The 18528-nt window shown below is 43.0% G+C and overlaps 1 protein-coding gene and 1 pseudogene across 1 annotated transcript in view; one reads left to right on the top strand and one right to left on the bottom strand.

The window, feature by feature from the left end:
• The window catches only part of LOC139214508 (SPRY domain-containing SOCS box protein 4-like), a 45924-nt gene extending 34005 nt beyond the window's left edge, over positions 1-11919 (bottom strand). The window contains exon 1 of the mRNA XM_070845379.1: positions 11830-11919. The gene's annotated coding sequence lies outside the window, so the exon portion shown is untranslated. The remainder of the gene's footprint in view (positions 1-11829) is intronic.
• Positions 11920-16545: 4626 nt separating this feature from the next.
• Positions 16546-16718, top strand: LOC139214913 (U2 spliceosomal RNA; annotated as a pseudogene).
• The last annotated feature ends 1810 nt before the right edge of the window (positions 16719-18528 follow it).

Raw genomic sequence — 18528 nt, 5'->3', positions numbered from 1 at the left:
GTGACTGGTAGGTACAAAAACTTTTGGAAGTGGTTCAGTAGACCTCCTCTGCCTGCAGCCAAAAACAGGCAGCAAACAGGCACTTTTTGCTGCAATGCAATCCTTCAGGGCAATTGTGTCTGATCGAAGTGTGTTCACTAAAAGTGCTTATTTTTGCCACTGACAGGCTCAGATTGTTATCTGAAGTGCCTGATAACATTACATAGATGATCCCTGACAAAAACAGTAAAATTACGTCTACCCTTATCTCAAACAATTAGTTTGTCTGTTTTATTATGTGTGACTTTGGTGTTTTAAATTGTATAGTAATTGTAATAACAATGACACAAATAAACTCACCAATTGAGGCAGCAGTAGACCAGTAACTCTTGTGGTTTGTGAGGTAAAATTACTGTTTTTGTCAATGGAATCTGGTGAGGTTGAACAACACAGTACAACAAAAGGATCTAACAGGCCAGCCTCTATAGGGATCCTTTCCATAATGTTGTCAGACACTTCAAATAACAATCTGAGCCTGTCTGTGGCAAAAACAAGAATTTGTAGCGGACGTACTGTCATCGAGTGCAATTGCCCTGATGGATTACATTTCAGCCATGACAGCCCATTTGCCACCCGTTCTCAGCCCCTAGCGCAGTCAGTCATTTCATTTCTGTTTCAGTTCGAAGGCAAAATATGTAAAAATAGGGACCAGGTTTAAAAATACCAGAGTTATCCTTTAAACCTTGTTCTACTGTTCATAATACAGTGTTGTTATTTGAAGTCCTGGCTGAAATGTTTGTTAGTGTATCTCTGCTCAGTTTATTGTCTTAATCTATGTATGGACTGGAAAAGCCAATAATATTGAGCTGAAAATTCCCTTGAAAACATACAATGTCAAAAAGGCCACTGTCTGTACTTTTCTTAAATGTAAAGTGCAGTAAAGTTAATACAAAAATACATGCAGTGTTTTCATTTTGTGTTAACTTAAGACTGATGACACAAGCAAACCAACCACCAGACCAGTCAGCCACTACACCACAGAGTGAGGTCATGGTGTAATTCTGTGTGAAATTTCAATGCCTTCCCAACACACACACACACACACACACACACATCTCATTTTGGACAGTTGCATTTTCCCATCCTCTGTCTCTCTCTCTCTCTCCGTCTCTCTCAATGTGAATGAGGTCATGGCAGCTGGCAGCCAATGTGTACCACCACTCAGTTCACTCCTCAACATGAGAGGGTTCAGTTCTCGGACACACACACAAACACACACACACACACACACACACACACACACACACACACACACACACACACACACACACACACACACACACACACACACACACACACACACACACACACACACACACACACACACACACACACACACACACACACACACACACACAGCTGCCTCACTGTGTGTCATCACGGCTGGCAGGTGGGTTAAGGGTGGACGCTGTATGGAAGATTCCAGAGTCATCACTTCCAAACTTAAGCCAAAGACAGCACTATTTAACACTGTACAAACTCTCACTGTGTGTGTGTGTGTGTGTGTGTGTGTGTGGTGTGTGTGTGTGTGTCTGTGTGTGGTGTGTCTGTGTGTGGTGTGTGTGTGTGTGTGTGTGTGGTGTGTGTGTGTGTGTGTGTGTGTGTGTGTGTGTGTGTGTGTGTGTGTGTGTGTGTGTGTGTGTGTGCGTCAGCTGGCCTAGTCTAGCACAGCATGTGGATGACAATCTGGCATTATGGGCTGTCATCAAGGAGGCACTTGATCTCTGACCCTGTGTCGTCACGGTCGCCGTTGCGTAGTAACCTCTCAAGAGGCTGGTGGTGGGCTAGCGGAGCGTCTGCTGCTGCGAATGGCAGCAACATGCTTTAGCCATCTGTTGTTTACTTTTCCTCCATCTCCCTCCATCTCTCTCTTCTTCGGCAGCCAACTCATTTAGGACTGCACTCGTTCTCCCGTCCCTTCAACTACTTTCAGCTGAGTTAGACAGGTATGAAGGGGAGAGAGGGTTTCATAGTGCCACATGTGTGTAAAGATACACTCGCATGAAAACCAAAAAAATTTAGGTGATGCTATAATTTAGGGTTGAAACTAAAAGGTATTTTCATTATCTATGAATCTGATAATAATATTCTGCTTAACTAACTAATAATTTGGACAAAAGTATTAAATTAAGAGACATTGAGCTGAAACTAGACAATGTTAATCATTTTTGCATTAAAAATTACTTAAGCAATTATTTGATTATCAACACAAATTAATGTTCTATCAGTCAACTTATCAATTCACCGACTAACTGTGCCAGCTCCACTATGATTTTGATCTTGGTTGTTGCTTTGTAAATATCAAATAACACACATGGGCTCCACAGGGGATGGATTTGGGGGCACAGAGAGAAGTGCAGCAAAAAGGTCAGTGAATTTGAGACAAAAAGGAACCGACAAGTTACATTAAAATAGTATTTTAAAAGCCTTGTCAAAAAAAATGATGAAATAAGAAGGGAGAGCACAGCCAGACAGAAAGACAGACAGACAGACAGGCAGAGGGACAGACAGCAGTGTGCACCTGAAGTGTAGGCTATCTTCATCTGGCTTCTCCTGCTGCACCACTAACAAGCTCCAGTAACTAAAAAGCATGAAAGGATGGTGTGTGTGTGTGTGTGTGTGTGTGTGTGTGTGTGTGTGTGTGTGTGTGTCTGCAAGTGTGTGACATTGTACGAGAGGAGAACAATGTGTGCGTCTGCCTGTCTGCTGTGAATGGGCAGACAGGTATTTGAGTCACACACATGCGTACACACACACACACACAGGGATAGGAAACTGCTGAGGTGCCTCTCCCCTCTCACTCATTACTGCACCACCCTTGGAGATCAGACTAGTGATGTCTGCGGACTTTTCCACATTCCCATCCAAAGCACTCTGTTTAATCATGAACTTATGACTAACAAAGTCTTCCAAACTTTTCCAAGTAATCTTGAATACAGTAGAATTTACTATACATGCATACAGAGAGGGTTAGTCAAGGACAACCAGAGACCCATGAGGCCACACAGGATCAGAGTTAAAAGTTGAACACTCATTCAGCTTTCCTGTATTAATGCGTCAGTGTCTGGCATGAGAGTGCGCGTGTCCTGGATCCTAGATCAGCAGGTTATCCACAAGTTATCATCCTAGCCACCTGCAGACACTGTGACAGCAGCAGAAACAGCTGTTGTCTTGCACCACTAAGACTGTGGGTGGCTTCGTCTACTGAATCACATGCAGTCAGACGTTCACAAACTTTCAGGGGATATCTTAAAGGAACAGTTTGACATTTTGGAAACACACTTATTCTTGCTGTGTGTTAGATGAGAAGATCGATATCACTCTCATATCTGTCTGTTCAATATCAGGCTCCAGCCAGCGGCAGGTTAGCTTAGCTTAGCATAAAGACTGGAAACTGGGGGAACAGCAAGCCTGATGGTATCGAGCTTTTCATCTAACTCTTGGCAAGAACTCTGAATAAGCGAAATTCCCAACATGACAAACTATTCCTTTAATACATTTTTATCCTCCTTGAATAAACAACTTTACTGAAGTGGAATTCTACTAAAGTTAGTACACATGACTTGCCCTCAAGACCACTGAAACACCAGGGACATTTATTTGGAGAGACAGTCCAGGCAATGAAACATTTAATGAACTGCAACTACAGCATTTCACGTCTGTTTCTCTTATCACATGAGAAATTCAGCAGCCGCCTCCTGAAATATTGAGGTGTCTTTTTCAGAGGAAACGGCTATGAGACTGCATTAAAATATATCGGCAGTGTGCAAAATTTTCTGAGTCACCTTTCAAGGGTCGGTGAACTCAAATGATTATAGTCCTAGTGAATTCTGATTTAAGAGCAGAATTAGGTAGTGTGTTAATTTAAAAGAATGCTCACGCGCTGATATGTTGGTCAAGCTTGAAATTCATCATGGAGAGCAGCAGAACTGTTACAACAAGTGAAGTTTGAGAAAAGGCAAAGACTAAACTACTTTCATGTGTCTTATTGTAACAGATGTGTTATAGTTTTTTTGATAAGCTTTTATTCTTATCCTAAACTTAGACCACATCACTTTTTACCACCATCGCACAACTGATTTTAAACCACTGCAACCTTATTTGAACTTTAACTGTCGTGCTAAGTTACAGCCCAAGTTACCGTCATTCCTCTTGTGTCTGAAAAATGAATCACAAAGTGGTCACTTCTTCCACTTTCCACTCCTGGGGGGGGACGTTTGGGCACCGCAGCGTATAAAAACAGAGCTCACACACAAACACACGCAGAAAAACAGACACACACATTTATATTACATCTCTTCTTAGCAACCCCTAGATTAAACAAACTACCATCCTCTCTACATTGCTGACATTCATTCCTACTGAGGGAATCCCTGGGTAGCTGAAGATGCCAGAGCTAGACATAAACTGTAGCGTCTGGCTCCTAACAGGACGTCAAAGTACAGACTCCAGGCTGGCACTTAAAACCTGTCTTGCAGTTGATGAAAAGAAGTGGTGCACTCATAAAGACATCTTTAGACTTATTAGGCAGTTATATGTAGAAATATCTATCCCCTTTTATCACAGTCTCTTTGTAGGTTTGACTTCTTATTGTTGCCGTTTCCTCAAATTTGTCTACTCTATTTTCACCAGCTTTCTCTCCTTTTCCACCTCCAGTCCATTTTTCCTCTACTTTCTTCCCCTAACCATTTGTCTCTGTCCCTGTCTCTCGGTCTGTCTTACTCTGTCTTACTGTACCAGTAAATCCATGGGGACCACAGCAGAGCTGACACCCTCTCAATTGGTACAAATTATCCAAGGCCTGATACCGAACGCCCCAGCGCCTGCCATGCGGCAATCAATAGAAGCGCAGCAAGCAGGAAAAGTACGTTCAGCAAAACACCAAACACAAGCAGATTCACAGCCAGCTGCACACTAGCGCCATGCTCACCGACAAGATGAAACTGAGTATGCATATGTTTTGTGGAAGGAATGACCTTTACACACAAGTTGATGGTTGCCTTTAGAGAAATTCCCCTGATGCATCACTTTTTTGTATTCTCACTCCAGTCAGAGTCTCTCTCTTCTTCTGCCATATTAGTCTGAACTCTTCATGTAGAAACCCCAGTCACCATCTCCCTAATGAATCATACTCCTTCTCCCACATCTTCCTCCTCTGCTTACATTAATCTGCTCTTCTCTTGAAAAAATTCCTCCCAAAAACTCTTTTCCTTCAGTGCTGAACTTGCATCGCTGGTGATCTAGGAATTGAAACTAGTAGTTACCTAAAAATAAGATGCAGTGTATTCAGGCAGATTAAAACACAGAAGATGTGGGAATACACAAACATTTCCTGTCTGTCTGCTGCTAAGTTCTTCTATTTCCTCACTCCTGCTATGACACCTTAAAATCCTTGGTGCCCTAAGGGAAGACCATTAGTGCTACAGTGATTGAGCACTCCTTTACGGACACCTACGCAAAACCTATTTATCTCTCTCTCTCACACGGATACATGGGTACACACACATAGACACAGAAGGCCTTGCCGGTGCCATCCATAAGGCTCTCTGGGGTCGCACTAGATTCAGGTGACAGATTCACAACCCCAGCAGTAATGAAACTGAATCAAAGTCTGCCTGAATATGACGCACTGCTGCTGCCTCACTCATTTAACGTCCAAACCGCTTGCACAAAAGCGTGATGAAACGTGTCCCACCCACACGAGTCAAACACAACCCATTAATCTCGCTCGCTGCCGTCATGAAGGAATTAAGTCTGAAAAAGCTAATTTTTGTTGATTTCACTGGATGGTTTTAACTTCACTTAAAGAGATGGAGATTGAGGAGCAAAGAGTTCTTTGTGGAGCTAAAACAATACATCAGTTTGTTGAATTAGAATTTAATATGACCATAGAATGTTTCAGGCCTTCTCAAATAAAGTTACTCTCTCCTCATGAGAGTGAACAGAATATGTCAATCTGACCTCCACAGACGTGGCTTCTCCTGTATCGTTTTGTTAAGAAGATAGACAGAATGTACCAGACGGACCTTGATTGTAATAATTTTGTTGTGCTAATCATATTCTAAAGTTATGATTAGAGATACACGCCTACGCAAACAACATCCACAAGTGTTTGAATATTATATGACCACACCAGGGATGCACTATCTGTGACGCACACACTGAAATGGCCAGTTAGAGACAGTCACGGATAGTACTAGGTCCAGCCAACCCTTTAAAAAGCATATGCATGAAAGAGTCGGGGCTCACTGCCAGAGGTCCATGAGGCCTCTGTCACTCCGAGCCCAGCGCTGTATGTACTTTACCTGTGACTTCTGTGACTGGAATAAAACTGCTATTGGGAACTGCAGAACTCTCGGGCTGAAATCCTCGGACTGTCAATAAAAGAACCGGGAGAATCTAACAATTGGTGCCGTGACCCGGATTGGCAAACTCCGAGACGTGTCCCGTTGAGGAACCCCGGAGTGAGTGGAGGAAAACTTTTTCAGACAACTTCAAGGCGCGCCTGAGTAAGGGTAAGCAGAAAACCTTTTTGAGATAGAATTTCTGCACATTGGCCATACTCAAATCAAAGTTGTCTGAATAATGTTGTTCCTACATTCGCTAAAACGTAAACCAAAATAGTATAGTATAACTAAACCACATTGAAATGTTGTAGTCACATGTAAAGTACAGAACCACATAGTCACAGTTGAGGGAAAAGAAAATAAGTGTCCAAGGACAGCTAATTTGGCCTGATAAGGGACAGAACTCACTGGGTAAATAACCACTGAGAGTTGTCTCCCAAATTTTAGGGCAGGACATTTTGCTTTCCTCCATACTGTACACTATTGTATATATTTTCCGGGTAGCTAACCGATGCCGCAAGGGCGATGCCGCTAAGGAGCGATGCCACTGATGAGAGTGATGCCGCGATGCCACTGTTGAGAGTGATGCCACTGATGAGAGTGATGCCACTGTTGAGAGTGATGCCACTGATGAGAGTGATGCCACTGTTGAGAGTGATGCCACTGTTGAGAGTGATGCCACTGTTGAGAGTGATGCCACTGTTGAGAGTGATGCCACTGATGAGAGTGATGCCACTGATGAGAGTGATGGTTTTTTAAAAAAATAAAATAAAATTAAAAAAAATAAATAAAAAATAAAAATAAACAAATAAGTAAATAAAATGAAAATAATAAACAAACAAGGACACAGGGACAAGTTTGTTATTTTCCATGACAATGTGGGCAGTTTCCTGCCTGGATGATATTGCAACTGAATAATGGGACACATAAACTAAGGTGTTTTGGAGTCACTGTGAATTAAAACGAGTGATAAGACTGGGAGAACCCCCAGCAAACAAGCGCACAGATTAATAGAATCTGTGTAGAAGCTTCTTGTTTGGGTCCTCACTCGGGCAATCACAGACTCTGTGAAAGCACGTATACAACTTTTTCACCATGTCACACAAAGCTGTCAGATATGGCAGCAAGGACAACAGCAGGGTACAACCCCTACAAAAAAATGATCCACATAACCCCTGCGGACAAACCACAGAGGGAATTGTGTGTGCAGAACATTAAAGAACTACAGAGTAACTCTCTCCTCTGTTGCTGTACTCCCTGCTTGGATGATGTTTTAACTGAATGAGGTGTTTGGCATTGATCAGTCACTACTGATTGGGGATCCCAACACCTGATCCAGGTCAACAAGCAGCTCTGTCGGGGCAATGGATTACTAAGGGGACAATTCGGCTTGGGCGTTTCAGAATCACTGTGAATTAAAACGAGTGGTGAGACTGGGGGAAACCCTACCGATCAAGCACTAAGACTGGTAAGAGTCTGTGTGGAAGCTTCTTGATTAGGTCCACACTTGGGCACGGGGCACTGTGCCATTCACTGATTCTGTACAGATACGCATACAATATTTCACTATGTTAAAACAAATGAATAAAGGATAAAAACAAGTATGGAGAGATAAAGGACTGGACTACTAAACATGTTGTGCCAAGAAGCTCACAGTGGAGGCCACTGTGCTAGCTCTAAGGTTACAGCACTCATCTAAGGGCAGCATACCACCCAGCCTCACAAGGACTGGTTGAAGGAGCAAACAGAACTATCAAAAAGGACTAGCGAAAGTCTGTGCAGACACAAACTTCCACCATGAATGTTAGTCCACATGAGATACTGACAGGAAGAAAAATGCCCTGTCCATTTACCACTGATATGCCACCATTACTCTTACAGTATGAAAGTACACATGAATATGTCAAAGTTGAAAAACACTGTGATGAGTATTTCCCAACAGGTAACGGAAATACTCACAAAGGAACAAAGCCACGACAACTCTCCTGTAGAAACGGGAGACTGGACCTTAAGAGAGGTCAACAAGCTCAATTGGTTCCCACCCCTTTGGGAGGGACCCCACATGGTAGCAAAGGCTGCCTCACACTAAAGAGAGGACTGACAGACAAACTGAATGACTGGATCCATGAGACTCACTGTTCCCTGACACAAGGCCTAAAAAGACAGGACGTTGACTGAGGTTCAGACTGACTTAAGAACCTCTACACCTGACCTAAGACTCTACTACTGACCCTGATCCTGGGGACGACTTCCCACCACCACTATCACACCCAGAGAAGTACATTTAACCTTTACTAGAACTCACACACCCACATAGATGCAATTGACATTCTCAGAGGTGTGCCTGATGAATATAAATTAGCCGACATGTTAGCCACTGGTTTTGAATAATTTCTCTACTGATGGGTCACTATAAACAAAAATGTGGACATGATTAACTAAGTCCACTCTGATATACTACAAAAATGACCCTGGATTTTCTTTTAGCAGAAAGAGGTGGTGTTTGTACTTTATTTTGATAAAACATCTGGCACATGAAAAACACTGATTAGCTCTATCTTTATCTAGTCTGTGGTTGCAGTAACTCTTTCAGTAACTCTGTGATTGCTGCTGTACTCCTTGCATCAGGCACCGCTGTCTAACATGTATTACAGCTTTCCACCACCTCTTTATTAATTACTCCACTATTCTAATGAAGCTCTTCCACAGATTTCTCTCTCAGGATGAAGAGGATCCCGCCCTTGGCTGCACACACCATAAACTTCTAATGTTTAATACATACCCATATATAGCTATCCACACACTTAGAGGCGTGATACTTATAGATGTTGTTGCTTATTGTGCTTTTAATCATATGGTTTAATCACTTTGTTTAGAAATTTCCACATGCATTGTGCAAGGAAGACTGCTTGCTGCTATTAACTGCAATTGAAGACCAGCTTACACATATTTGCCCACATATAGGTCACATTAATCTGCACTGCCTTTCCTACATATTGTATATTGTTGTAGTAAAGGTATACCAAAAAGGGACGCCGACAAGTCTCCCATGTAATTGTGCTGCTTTCTGATGTGGTTGGTTGTTTGCAGATTGGGGCCCTGCTAGACAACTCGCTGCTGAAGAATACAGTACAATACACACAACATTCCTACTTCTTATTGGATTGACATGATAAAATCATGTCAAAAGGGGAATTGTTGAATTAGAATTTAATATGACCATAGAATGTTTCAGGCCTTCTCAAATAAAGTTACTCTCTCCTCATGAGAGTGAACAGAATATGTCAATCTGACCTCCACAGACGTGGCTTCTCCTGTATCGTTTTGTTAAGAAGATAGACAGAATGTACCAGACGGACCTTGATTGTAATAATTTTGTTGTGCTAATCATATTCTAAAGTTATGATTAGAGATACACGCCTACGCAAACAACATCCACAAGTGTTTGAATATTATATGACCACACCAGGGATGCACTATCTGTGACGCACACACTGAAATGGCCAGTTAGAGACAGTCACGGATAGTACTAGGTCCAGCCAACCCTTTAAAAAGCATATGCATGAAAGAGTCGGGGCTCACTGCCAGAGGTCCATGAGGCCTCTGTCACTCCGAGCCCAGCGCTGTATGTACTTTACCTGTGACTTCTGTGACTGGAATAAAACTGCTATTGGGAACTGCAGAACTCTCGGGCTGAAATCCTCGGACTGTCAATAAAAGAACCGGGAGAATCTAACAAGTTTATCAATTGGTCGGCAAAAAATACATCAACAATCATTCTAATGATCGATCAGCACCCTGAATGTCTCTCCAGCTTTCAGTTGTTGAGATATTTCAGTCTGAACCTAAGTGGTGGACCGGCAGACACAGTCATCTCCAGGGCCACAGTGCATGGCTAAAAATATCTGCTGTTTCCAGCTTTCTTATGTGAGGATTTGCTGCTTTTCCCTGTTTTATATCATTTTAAAAAAAAACATATTTGAGTTTTGAACAAAATAAGCAATATGAAGATGTCACGTTGAGCTCTTTACTTTAAGCGATGAGTAGCTTAGTTAGAAAACAGTAAAAAATCATCTAGTCAACGGTAAATCACCAGATAATGGTCCTGCAGCCTTAGCTGTGACACACACACATACACACACACACACACACACACACACACACACACACACACACACACACACACACACACACACACACACACACACACACACACACACACACACACACACACACACACACACACACACACAGGTGCACATCTTTAATGATTGGGGCACTTGTCTCCCTCACCACAGTGTTATCCAAAATTGCTTTGTGCAAAGTGGAACACAGGGTGCTGTGCCAGGACATTTGACAGGGAAAAGTACATCCGCACAAAAACACACACACCTCATCTCACTACTGTTCTCAAATTGCCACCAGAGAAAGAGAGAAAATGAAGAGAAAGAAAGGAGAAAGACAGAAAGAAAGGAAGGGCGTTAAAAACAGTGCCGAAAAAGAGCAATTATTTAAATCGAAGGAATAACTATAAAAAGCAGGCAGAGGCTGCAGTGGAGGAAGGCTTGTATAGATTTTACAGAAATAAAGAGAACACAAACAATGGAAGAGATGGAGGAGAGAGAGAGAGGGAGAGAAAGACAGAGAGAGAGAGAGGTCACCAGCTGACAAAACAAAGGGATAAAGTCAGAAAGGAGAGCTGCTATCTCTCTATCCCAGGATGGACCACACAAATACACCCTCCCACCCTGATCCATAGACTAAACACAATACTGTGAGAAAAGCTACTGCAGGCAGCGTGGAGCAAGGCGTCAGATTAGGGGTGTTTGTAACATATAGACAAACAGTGTGTTTAAAAATAGAAAGCAGGATCTATCCTATTATTGTATGTGAGCGGGGGAAATCCTAGAGTAGCTTATCCCAGAACTCTCAACTCTATCTCTCCCCAACAAAAAACAAAAGCAGACACACACACACACACACACACACACACACTCACACACTCACACACTCACACACTCACACACTCACACAGGGGTATCCCAGCCAGCCAGCTGGGGCCTCGAGACCATTAAGAGAATTAAAGGCAACAGAAGATAAGCAAGAAGGGGAGGAGGGGGAGGGAGGAGGAGAGGCTGAGCGCATGGTAGCATCCACGGGAGAACAAAATGTTGAGTATATCATCAGAAGGTTAACAGCAGCAGCAGTGTGTGGGCTCATCTTGTTCAATGGAAGCACAATGAAAAACCTGATCATACTTACAGCTACTTTTAACCCTATATAAACTATCACACCACATCGCATACAGCCGTACCAGCAACGCTATTTCTTCCATAAACACACACACACAGTCCTGAAATAGCAACAATATCCCAGTCATATATCTCAGCGATGACACACCACACTACACCTTGTAGACAGCAAAACAGATCAAGCCGCTTACAGTGAATCTCCAGTGGCTCTTGTCATGTCTCGCTGCGTGTAGCTGTTCAGCCAGAGTCCATGTTCAGATCCAGACGGCAGCCAAAACACAGCTAAACTCCTCCAGCCAGAGAGAGAGAGAGAGAGAGAGAGAGACCCCGAGCAGACAGGAGGAAGAAGAGACCAGCAGCCGGCAAGTCTGACTGAGGGAGAAACAGAGAGACTCCCTCTTTCCTCAGAGAGCTGCCCACCTATCCCTCCTCCTCCTCCCTTGTTCCCTCCCTCTTTTCCTTCCCTGGAGCTTATGTGTCCCGAGGCTATCACTTCTTCCTCACCCCCCTCCCCACCTTCCCGCAACACACTTGCGCTCCAACTCCAAAGAAGGTTTACACGGTAGCCCCGTTACGATGTTCTCGGCTGACAACTACAGCTCCGAGCAGACTTTGAGCCTCACTCCAGTTTCAGTTCCACTTCAGTCTTTCCGAAAGGGAGAGGGAGGGAGAGAGAGAGAGAGAAAGAGAGGGAGAGAGGGAGAGATGGAGAGAGAGAGAGAGATGAAGGGCTGAAAGCCGATCCCCTCTGATCTCATCAAGCAAAGTTACCAACAGCAACCAGACCGGCAGGCAGCTGAGAGAAACACCCGGTTCACCTCCCTCCCTCCCCCTCCCTGACTGACTCTCCCCTTCTTACAAAGAGCTCACAGCGAGCCAACCAACCAAACCAACCCCCGCCTACCCTTCTGTTCGAGGCACACACTAACACACGTTCTCACGCACACACACACACCTACACGTGCCACACAGGCTACATGCCATGAGTGGCACATGTGCACATTTTAGGCATCAAGGTGAAAAATGTCACGTCATGTTTACCACAACTATATGTGAGGTAGAGGAAAGCTGAGAAGCAAAAACACAAATATCACAGAAGAATGAAACTCGTAATAAAATCCTGAAACTAACTAAGTCGTCATTACGAGGAATGTTAGATTAATGTGCAATGTATTCCGACTTAACATGTCTGTAGTTGACACGTTACATTCAGCGCTGTCTGTGTGATGACCTATTCTGCAGTGTTCTGCTCTGTTACTCTCTGTCCTTTCCTGTCGTCACGTTCTATATCTTCCCTCATCTGCACATTACTGCATAACTTGGCTCTGAGGTGATGTGATGACAAAGTCCATTTATCTGCCTTTAGCTGTGAAGCCTTTTTCCCACAGCTACATCAGTTATTCACAAAGAGAACCGGGAGGTGAAAAAGAGTTCGGAGCAGCACGTGCACGCTCAAAAAAAAAAAAAAAAAATGTACTCATGTACGCTGCTCACACACTGTTCTTACATGTGGTCATCTTTTCTCTTTTTTCACCCCTAGAACTTTTCACCTCCATGTGGCATTTAAAAACAAGTCATACCAACATGCCCATGCAGCTGTATGTGTGTACAAGCATGTGCACATTTACTTTGACATACACATCCATGTGCAGTGGTGAGGCAGACTAGTGTTTGCAGTCATGCAGCACTGAGGCCCAGCCAGCTCACTTCCTGTATGGACTTCCTTTTCTCAGGGCTGCAGCGACCACCGGGGAACCAAGCTCCCCACAACATCACTGTTCCCACTATATCATTACCATGTCATTACATCACGTCTGCGGAGGCATTCAAATGTAACATGCAGTGAGAAAGAGTTGTGGGATGGTGAATCACAGTTTTGTCTTGGTTTTTGTTCTCAGGATCCTACAATTAACAAAGAGGATGCATTTAATTTGGAGCTGCAGCAATAAACACACGCGCAAACACAAATGCACATCTCTAACTTTGAGGAATATTTTGACATTATGGGAAATACGCTTATTCACTTTCTGGTGAAGAGTTGCACAAGATGTGAAACCACACATCTGTTTTTAAAATGTGAAGCTACAGTCAGGTGAGCTTTGTTTAGCTAACTAGCTGCTGGATTAAATTTTACAAAACCAAGCTGAAAAACAACAATTTGTCGTTTTACAGAGACATTATGTGCTGAACTATTTCTTCACCAGGAGAGCGAAGACACACTGCAGCACATAACCCTCAATAAAACAGCGAGTTGTCGTTTTCTACACCTCAGTTTTTGTACAGATTAAAGAAACAAGACATATTGTGTTAATTAATGGGCTTTAGAGGAGCTGGGAGGTGGATTTTGTCATTTTGAGTCAGGCTCTGATGTTTCGCTCTTTGTGCTAAGCAAAGCTAACCAGCTGCTGGCAATAACCTTAGCGTGCATTCAGACCAAAATCAGCCCTGAGATAAAACAACAGAAGGGGCTGCGTTGGTGGGGGTTAGTGGGGGTCGGCGGGGGTGTGTAGCTTCAGGTACTGGTGAGACATGAAATACAATCCAGGAAGTCCTGGATGGACGACCCTGCCTTGTTTTGCCTGACCCCTCTGCTCCACCGCCGTACTGGCCTCATTTAAATGAATGAGGGCGCTGTGTTATTTCTCGCCAGGCAAAAGGCGGTCACGACCTTATATTTAACAGACAATGCGTGCTTTAGATCTTCTCGTCTAACTCACTGCCAGAAGTTAAATAAGCATATTTCACAATCTGTTGAACTTTTGCTTTAAATTAAATTCATTTGTACCATCTGTAGGACTCACCTACACTTAGGAACTCTTTAAGATATTAGAAAAAGTAAAATAGGCATGTACGTCTGATAAACATAAATATATATTTTTGATTTACAAAGCTGAAAACTACTCAACACTAATGTTCACCAACACAAGAACACACACACGCAGAGTGTACACGTCAAAGCCAGTCAATTGGCCTCATTCAGACTGAGAGTTGGAAAAGAGGAAATGTGCAGATCTGTACAAACACACACCTGAAGCAGACTTATGGGTTAGACGCGTTACCTTTGCCCCACACACTCGTACATGTGCACACACACTAACCTCAACCTCTTAACTGACTCGCTGTTATTCTAGACAGCAGTCGATGTAGGTCAATGGTTTTGAATGTAAGCAGTCACTGTAGACTTAACATAATACACACAGGTAGGGTGGAGGGGGCTTTGAAGAGAGGTTAGAAATCTGGCAAAGAATCTGCGTCCATGTTTCCATGAAAGCCAAGCTGCCGTGAGGCCAAGTCCAGGTTCGGTGGTTTGAGGAATTTGCTGTAAAATAAGGATTTACCTAAAAAGTGATGCTTTATTTGTATTTTTAGTCAGTTGTATGCATGGGCAATAAGTTACAATTCTTGGCTGTTTATACACTTTTTTAATTGCTATAATCCTATCACTTCTATTGTGTCACCCTGTTTGCTGCAGAAATTCATCACAATGGCCAATTAAGTGTTGCTCCTTCCCAGTGTCAGGAAAGGAACATGGAAGTCTGAATCTGTAAGATCGTGAAGAGACACAACCTGGCGATGCTGCACTGATCAGCCTAAAAGACAGTGTGGCTGTAGACAGGTTGAATTTCTAAGTATATGAGGGCTCAGCTCATATACTGCTGCTAATTTGCAGTTTAATTTGTATGTAAAACAAACCCATAAATTCATCCCCCTAGTTCTGCTGGATTAGAGGCTTTTCTGGGTTTTAATTTGGGAGGCTTTGCTTCAAACCAGTGATCACCAGAATTGATGGTGTTGTCCAGCATCACATCAATAACATACTGTATTTAAAATTCATCTGGGGACACACATTCCCTGTTAAAGTACATATGCAGAGAATCTCTCTATTTTACTGTTTTTATGCATTCTGCACCATTTTCTGTTTCAGTCCGTGTCCATGAGTCAGTGTTCATGTATATCAATATGTGAACTGCACATTGTTGCCTACATTTCTATAGATTCTTAAGTTATTGTACTTGTAAGCAGATTCAGATTCACCATCAAACCAAAGATACAGTTTCACATTAAAGCTTCAAATGGAGGATTGAGCCAAAGGTACATCCCCCATCTTCTCTGATGGACCCTGCTGTAAATTGCCCCCTGATTTTCTGCCTCAAGGCACATTCACACTTAAGGGACCCCATGGGGTCTAGAGAGATTGTATGTGTGTGTGTGTGTGTGTGAGAGAGAGAGAGTTAATCTGCAGGACAATGGGGGCCCTGTCCTCACCACACACACAGAGAATTAGGGCTGGGGGCCTCACAGCTGAGCAGCTTACTGACAATAGAAACTGGAAGTGTGTGTGCACGTGCATTTGAGGGTGTGTATGTGTGCGTGTGTATGCGTGCGCTGCCTCCTGCCAACACACGTGTCAAACACAAAGCCATCCAACTGTCCACACGGCCCAGGGGAGAAAGATCGACAGAGAGGGAGGGTTAGACAGGCAGACGGACGAGTGGATGGATGGATGGATGTATGGATGGATGAAAGGAGATAACAGGAGCACAGAAGAAAGGAAGTGGGAGGAACAGGGGTCAGAAACGTGCAGCCTCTGGGTGAAGGGTGAGGACAGTTGGAGGGAGAATAAAAAAAAAAAAAGAAACAGTAGATGGTGTATTACTGAGTACAGATGGCTGAGAGAAAGAGCGACAGGAGTGCAGGCCGTTTGGACGAGGTAACAGTGAAAGAGGCTTGATGAAGGACACATTGGCTCAAATGATCAGCTGTTGTTTTCATAAGAGGACCCAAATACACTCTAACATTCATTTTCTAGTACTTGTGAGGACCCCAATTATACTTAACTAAAACAGCTTTCATTTAAAATTTAAAAGGAAGACTTCATTATTTTGGTAAATATGCTCAATTGCTCAATCACTTCTCTGTTGTTTGGTTAAGATCAAGTGAAGTATCTGTTTTTATCAGTTTAATATTTGATCTCCCTGCCCCCAAAATTGATTTAATAGTCAGATAATCAATCTTGTTGTGTCCTGTGTGTGTATCATCGACCAAGTATTTTAGCACCTCCAGGAACGGTGCACTGAACCTCTAATTGCTCCAAGGGCTCCAAAGTGGCAGCCCCATCCCACCACTCACCCATTTTAGTGTGTAAAACTGTACAATGGAGTGAAAAAAAATTAATTTCTGAAGATTGACGCCATTTGTATTTGTGGGACTATTTCTTGGCAGCCACAGTAACTTCTTAGTGTCTCAATGTTACTTTGAGCTTTCCAGGCATATCAGAGACTCCTGGAAGCCAATGCACCCAAAAAGTAGCGAGCTTTACATGTGCTGGTAGGCAGGATTTGTTACCTTTGGACTGGGCCATGCTGGTTTCCCCCTGTTTTCAGTCTTTATGCTAAGCTAAGTAAACAGGCTGCTGGCTGTAGCTTCAAATTTAGCATACAGATATGGCTTTCCCACTCCTGAATGATTGACCTGTGCCTCCTTTTTGGAATCTGCTGTTGATGTATTACGACATTTTTTGAGCTTTCATCAAATGTGTGTGTTTAAAAAAAACAACTCTCTGTAGCATTGAAGACATTTTGTTATTTTCATAAAATATATGATAGCATAATAATATCTAATACTTTAAGTTCTATCAGAGCCAAAACCCTACTCTTAATTCTACCTCTTACAATAAACCCCAGTCCTCACCCTCTAAGAGCCCCATAAAGGAGCAACGCCTGGTAAAAATGTCCTCATATCAGAGGGTTGTCCTTCTTTTTCTCTGCCTGTAAGGACATTCAGCTGCCATACTGTGTGAGCACAAAGGAAAGGCTCACTGAAACACACAGACACTACACTCCTTTGCCTCTTACACACACATCGATACAGCTGCTGGCCATCTGAGTACAGCAGGTAGGCATTAATTCAGCCTTGCTGCACAATCAATGACGGTAAATGGAGGCAGCAGGAGGGACAGACAGCGATCTGCTGCTTTCATTTCCGTCTCTCTCTCTCTCTCTCTCCCTCTCTCTCCATTAAAACACAACCTTTCCATGTCTTGTTTCATTATGGGAAAGCTCTGTAAGTGAGTCACAGTCTCACTTTGTACAGCACACATGCAGTTTTCTCTCTCTTTCAGGCTCTTCAATTACACAGTCACTGGGTATCATGTCCACTCTCTGTACAACGTATAACTCTCTCATTATAAAAAGGCCATGTCTTCACTAATGCAGACCATGTTTACATGTGCAACATTTTCCATCTGCGCCGGCATTGCATTTCACACTCATATTCAGCTTTTGTTATGCATTTCCAATGTTATGCAGATGATACCCAATTATACTTATCAATAAAGCCAGATGAATCCAATCAGTTGACTAAACTCCAAATCTGCCTTAAGGACATAAAGTCCTGGATGACCAGCAATTTTCTGCTGTTAAACTCAGACAAAAATGAAGTTATTCTGCTCGGCCCTAAACACCTTAGAGGCACATTTTCTAACAATACAGCTTCTCTGGATGGCATTACTCTGGCCTCCAGCTCCACTGTGAGGAATCTGGGAGTTATCTTTGATCAGGATTTGTCCTTTAACTCCCACATAAAACATATTTCCACGACTGCCTTTTTCCATCTACTCAACATTGCTAAAATCAGGCCCATCTTGTCTATGAATGATGCAGAAAAATGAGTCCACGCATTTGTCACTTCTAAGTTGGACTATTACAGCTCCTTATTATCAGGCTGGTCCAGAACGCTGCTGCTCGTGTACTGAGGAGAACTAAGAGAAGAGATCATATTTCTCCCATACAGGCTTCTCTTCTCCTTACCTACAAGGCTCTTAATGGTCAGGCTCCATCATATCTTAAAGAACTCATAGTACCATACTACCCCACTAGAGCACTGTACTC

This window comes from Pempheris klunzingeri, chromosome 15 (genome assembly GCF_042242105.1).
Source record: "Pempheris klunzingeri isolate RE-2024b chromosome 15, fPemKlu1.hap1, whole genome shotgun sequence".
NCBI lineage: Eukaryota > Metazoa > Chordata > Actinopteri > Acropomatiformes > Pempheridae > Pempheris > Pempheris klunzingeri.
This window is presented reverse-complemented; position numbering and strand designations above follow the sequence as displayed.